Source organism: Lissotriton vulgaris, chromosome 5 (genome assembly GCF_964263255.1).
Source record: "Lissotriton vulgaris chromosome 5, aLisVul1.2, whole genome shotgun sequence".
In the NCBI taxonomy this organism is placed as follows: Eukaryota; Metazoa; Chordata; class Amphibia; order Caudata; family Salamandridae; genus Lissotriton; species Lissotriton vulgaris.
The window spans coordinates 1125703471-1125710272 of NC_141693.1; positions in this window are offsets into that span (position 1 = coordinate 1125703471).

Below are 6802 nucleotides of genomic sequence, written 5' to 3' on the forward strand. Positions count from 1 at the left end.
TAGGGGGTTATTCATAAGGACTTATCTCTGATTTATCTCCACCTTAACGCAACAAAAGGGGAGATAGATTTAACTCCCCATTCACAAGCTGGTGCAAACTGCAGACATCGCCAGTATTCCCGCGATAACTGCCCCAAAATTCATCTGCACGGTGGACACCACCAACTAACCCTAATGAGATGCAGAGCAGGCGTTCCTGTGCAAAAACACACGAAAAAACCACAACACCACTTTCTAAACGAACTGCCAGATCTGCGAAGCGCATCAAAAACAGGCAATAAGCCGCGATAGCACCAGAGACTAAACACCTGCCTTTTGCTGGTGCTAAGCAGGACGACCACCCACAGCATGAATGGGAGCCCAGCCAAGAGCCACACCTGAAGACTCACAGATAACATGGAGACAATGATCATGAAGCTCTGATACCAATGAGGGCCACAACATCTCCTGCTACCACCCCAGCCTTCCCTTCCAGGACATACACATACCATGCACGACACAAGAGCCACAAAAAGGAAAAGTTGACGCCCATTGTCAAAATAAATGCACACATGTGTGGCCAGAAGAACAGGAAACAGTCACCCAGCACTGAAGTAACAACCACAAACTTTATTGAAATACAACACAAAACACCAATGCGAAAGATTCCTGTCTGATCCGTCGGGGACAATCTCGAAGCCACAGCCTGGAAAACAAAGCACAAAATCAGGACGTGTGTCATGCGCACATCAAAGGAGCGAGACACAGAGAAACAGAGAAGGAAAGTAAGCTAGAGAGAGAAAGAGAGGAAAGGAAAGGAAGGGAGAGAGACACAGAGAGAGAGAGAGAGAGAGAGAGAGAGAGGGAAGGGAGAGAGAGTGAGAGAAAGAGAAGGAAAGGAGGGGAGAGAGAGAGAGAGAGACACCGCCGCCCCTGTGCACACAGGCCCCACTGTTCACCTGCTGCTACTGGTGTGTCCACCAGTAGGCACACCACGTGCCCGTGCAAGCTCCAGGCCCGGTCCACATCATGCAGGCCCTCCCCACGGCCCGGCAGGTCCCACACATGACCCTGAATCCTGAGTCATCAATGGCGGAGACCACATCAGTGCACACGTCATCAACTTAGGCTGCACACCCGCTCAGCTATCTCGTGTCACTAACCCTGTGCAACGCCAGTCAGCGCCACGTGGTGGTAGGCCTGTGACGGCTGCAAGGCTTTAAGGCCACTAACCCTGTGCAACGCCAGTCAGTGCCACATGGGGGTAGGCCTGTGATGGCCGCAAGGTTTCGGGCGCCACTAACTCTGTGCAACGCCAGTTAGCGCCACGTGGTGGTAGGCCCGTGACGACCGTAAGGCTTCGGATGTCACTAACTATGTACAACGCCAGTCAGCATCACATAGTGGTAGTCCCATGACGGCCCCAAGGCTTCTGGTGCCACTAACCCTTTGTAACAGCAGTCAGCGCCACGTGGTGGTAGCCCGTAATGGCCGCTAGGCTTTGGGTGCCACTAACCCTAATCAACACCAGTCAGCGCCACGTGGTGGTAGGCCCGTGACGGCCGCAAGGCTTCGGGTGCCACTAACCCTGTGCGCAACAACTCATGGGCCCTTTATGATTGAGAACCGTGGAACGTCCGACATCCAGTCACCACCGGAAGAGGGGAATGTGACGTTGTGGGCCCCTTATATTTGCGGGGTCACATGGCCTGTGACGCCTGTGCCGGATGGGTGTGGTGTGTGTGCAAACCTGCCCTCAGGGAGTCGCCGTGACATGCTGACAACTAGATCAGTGACTTGCACACCACCAGCAAGTAAGCTTGCAACAGGTAGCTATGTGGGCCCCCCTCGGAGCATAAGTGGAGTTGTCTGGCCTGGCGTACGCCGGACCAGCACAGGGCTTGCAACAATGACTCGGGTGGGGGGGCTCTGGGCATGGCTCAGTCCATGTACGGACAAGGAAGTGACTGATGCGTTTGTCCCTGTTGTAGTGTCCATGGCACCCGGAACACAATAGGCAATGTGGCACACTGTGACTGGCATCCCACTAGATGAGCATCAATGACGTAAGGGAAATCACTGTCGCTACGTTCATCTACACATTCATACATGAATGATGAAAGACATGACACAGCAGTGCATTACTGAATGTTTATTGCACATCCAGTGGTGTTTTGCAGCTGGAGCGGTACAGGGCCATGCCAAGAACACTACATAATATGGGCCCGTGGAGGGCCAGCCGGAGTCCATCCGGGGATGACAAGTACTGTGGAAGAGGAAGGGTACAGTCCGCAGTCTGGTCACTGTGTCATTGATCATCAAACAGGATATGGCAGTCCATGTTGCGGTCCAAGGTGAGTGCGGCGGAGTGCTTCGGGGTCAGTGGAAGGTAATGGGGGCTATGTGCGGCACCAAGCAGAAACAGGCCAGATGGCAGAAATGAATGCTAGTGCCACCTTCTGAACTCAATCCCATTCACGTCCTCATCCTTGATGTGTGCTCTGCCCCACCTGTGGGTGTTGCAGTACCGCCTGATGCACTGTGTGCCACTGACACATCAGGTTCTGGAGTGGATACGCCTGCCGCACTGTGAGGCACTGACACACCAGGGGGCGGAGATGTGGATGGTGTGGGGGCAGCAGCATTCATCAGTGCTACGCCTTGTGGCAGCAATGCCATGATGAAGATCTGCAGGACATGGTAGATCCCAGTTACATTTCGCTGATGTGCCGAGGTGGCTGCCATCCTTGCCGCCTCCATCCGCACCATGTCCTTTATAAGCCTCTGCATGTGTGCCAGCTCACGGCTGGGATTGCTGGAGCCAGTCTAAGTGGACATGTGTTCTTCTCTCCGCATCATGACTCCAGCAATGTCAGTCAGGGCTCATTGGAGACCATGGAGCAGGCAGTGGGCGTCCTTTAGGGACTGGAGCTGGTCACAGATGGGACCTAGACAACCATGGATGGCGTCCAGTTTGGTAGCCATAAGGTCAAACCCCACCGCACCTGCTCCGCTGACTCCCTCTGGCACTCCAGCACACGGCGTTGGAAAGCCATGAGGTTGTTCCTGGGGGTCTTCGGAGACTGCCGGGGCTGTGGGTGCCTCCTGCTGGGTGGTTTGGGTGGTGGGTGGGGTCTCCTCGATGCATCTGGGCTGCCCTGATCCTGGAGGTGAGTTGCAGATGATGTCAATGATGTCTTGAAGGGTTTGGGTGTCGATTCTAGGGGTGTCCTCCTCATCATCAGTGACAAATGGCTGGGACTGCTATGCAGGAGGTGTTGACGGTGCCTCTGCAATGTGAAGGGGAGATGGTGTATTACAATGTGTCCACATGTATGTAGCCGCATGGTACATGTTGACATTCAGACAGCATGGCATTGTACATTGTGATAGTCTGTAGATTAGGGTCATGACCCAGAGTCATTGTGGGTGTGCACTGTGCTCTGCATGTTTGTGCATGTGTGCCATTGTGGCCATCTCCACCAGTCCCTCCAGTACCTGGTGGTCAATCACCCTGTTGCGGTTGTGTTGTGTCCTGTCGAGCAGTGTCCGGTCCTCCGACTCCGGCCACAGTCTCCACACTGATTACTGTCGACACCAGCTCCTCCTGGTCATCCAGCATGAGCAGTGACGCTGGGCTCCCAACTTCAGTCTGCATTGCTGCCTTCTGGTTGGCTGAGCGTTTCTCCTTGGTCTTGCGCTTGATGTCAATCCATCGCCTCTTGGCCTCGTTCATTGAGTTCTTGTGCTCTCTGACGGCATTCACCTTGTCCACGATGTCCCACCATATCCCATTTTTGGTGCCCAATGACACATTCGAGGTGATGAATAGTTGTTGATGGTGTTCCATCACCTCCGTGGCCAGGATACTGTTGTCCTGCGGACTGAACTTCCACTTCCTCTTCTTCTTGTCCTTGCCCTTCCCTAACCCCGAGGCCCAGGCTGATAGTCCGGGGTGGTTGTGGGGTTGCGCTTGTCCTCTGCGCCTGCTCCGGCTGCCTCCATGGTGCTTGGGTGTTGGTCAACTTGTGTTTGAGTGTATTTTCTACTTTTACAGTGATTTTTCCCACCTGCATGTGTGTATTGCAGGCCTGGTGTTGCTTATCGCTGATTTCCTGATCGCGCTTTGGCCCATCGCATGTTTTTTCATGTTGAGGTTTGTGTTTTTATCTCCATCAAAGTGGTTGTATTGCGAACATTGGCTGCGGTTTTGGCAGACTATCGCATGATACCACCTTGTTGTAAATTCCACGTTGACACAGGGTTATTTTCCCCCAATAGGCTACGATGTGTAAAGTTGTGTTAGCATTTTATGGTGATGTTTATCACACGCTCTTGTGAATATACCCCTTAGTCTTTCAATTTATATATTTACCTTCTTCAAGTGTAAATGATGACTGCTCTTTATAGACCCTATCTCCTTCTTTTGATTATTTAGAATCCTTCCCTCGATCATGACTGAACCTTTAAATGCTTTACTCAGACTTTTTTTTAACAGAGTTTTATGTAGCGCAAACTTTACCCGAAGGTATCGGGTATTAGAGCGCTTTACATAGCACCAGTTGCGTTACATGAGGACACATTCATTTTTATTAGGCACGGGGAGATTATGGGCCAGATGTAGATAAATATCATTTACAGATTCTAAAATACAGAATTTTACCGATTCAGTATTTTAGAATCGGTAAATGATATGTAGTTAATGATTCGGTAAATTTTACCAAATCGGTAAAATTCCGTAAATACCGATTCAGAATTTACCGATTCGGTAAATAACGAATCAGTAATAGGGGGTAGACTTATAAAGGTGGCAGGGTGTCACATTGAAACCCTGTTGCACCCCTGTATAGTGCATGGGTGCACATGTGGCACACATACATGCCATAAGGGCATGACTGTCTGCCACATGGCACAGTTGAAAAAAAGCACAAAATTGCTGTTTTTAAGGTTTTCGATATTTACCACCAACTTGTATTTGGTGGTAAATAACGAATCCTTACAAGTGAAAAGCACGGGAAACATCCTTTACAACAAAACTTTTACGACGCAAAGCTATTACAACACAGGTTTTACTACGCATACCTTTACAACGCATTACACTGGGGGGCGCTCTAGGATAGGGAATAAGTTTAATTTACTATCCAACACCTTCCCTAGTGTCCACGGGGACTGGAGATGGAATAGTAAATTAAACTATTCACTATCCAGCACCCCAAAGTGTAATGCGTTGTAAAGGTATGCGTAGTAAAACCTGCCTTGTAACAGCATGCATTGTAAAAGCATGCGTTATAATGTCATACATCCGAAAAGCACTCACTTGAGAGCTTCCTACATTAAGGATTCGGTAATTTACCAAATTGGCATTTAAGAATAAGGTAATTTACCGATTCGGTAAATTACCGAATCCTTAAATTAGGCCCCTACATCTCAAATGCCTAATACCGGTTGGTAACGGCCGAAATTTGGTAATTTCGGCCGTTACCGTCCGGTATTAGGCGTCCTACATCTGGCCCTAAGTGATTTGCCCAGAATCACAGGATGTTCAGCTTCATTGCCGAGACTCGAACCCAGTTCCCCAGATTCGAGGTCGACTGCCCTAGCCCATAGGCCAACTCCTCTCCCCATCAGGTTATACGATTATGACAGTAGACTAAACTAGGCCCAGGGATATGGAGCCTTTATGCATCCCATCAACATGTAAATGATATACAAAATGAAACCTCTCACTACTTCCAGTTTCCAGAACTCCTGCAGTTAAGGGTGTCTGAGGTAACTGTAGGGGCTCCTCTTTTTGACTCAAGAGGGCATTTAGTCAGTGATCCTCTTAATTCCTTCCAACTGTACCAGCCACGGGAAGGCACCTTTACAAACTACCCATTCAGGTGACTCCTACCACTATATGGCTGCCTTTATTTCATATATCATCATTCAAAACTAGTAGACATCCACACGTATATTTTTTATTTTTTCCTCTATATCCATTATGCTGATGTTGTGGTTTGCCACCTTTGTTGCACACTTTTTGTACTAAATTGTAACCAATATTTTGCCCCAAAAACCCATATGTGTGACTCATACTATAGCATAAATGTAACTTTTGATACAAGCCACTGATGGCTGTTACTTTGCACTTGTTCGAATGTAGATGAGTTGCACTATGAACTGTTTCCTATGTTGTTTTACTGCTCGAAAATTTCACTAAATCGTATCTCATATTACATATGGATAAGTGCTGAATATCTATTATTGATGTAGGCAAAATACAATTTGCAACAGCTATAAAAATTCTTGCTTCCCCAGAAAATGATAACTCTATTATAATCAGAAATGCTGAGAAAAGTGGCAACCTATTTATTCAGAACTTCACTGAATATGAGATGGGAGCAGTGAACCAATTGAGTGATCATGATTGTTATGAAAGGATTTAGAAAAAACCTTATTAAGGGAAACATTCAAGTGTTTGAGCTGTCAGATAAGTGTATAAAAAAGATTGATAAATGAAGATGAAGTCAAATACTTGCAAACTGACATATCAGTAACACATGCCATTTACTGTCTTCCAAAAATGCATAAAACAGTAGCCTACCACCATGCATGGCTGTTATTGCTGGTATAGATGGTCTGATAGAACACACATCAGAATGAGCTTGACACATTTTTATTACTATTAGTAACATCTCTACTCTCATATTTCAGGGACACCATTAACGTCCTAAGCAGAATTTACAATATTTCTTGGGAAAAGATTTTCTAATGGTCACAATGGACGTGGAGTCATTGTATACCTGCAGAGAATTAATTTGGTTCTTTTTTTAAAGTAAAA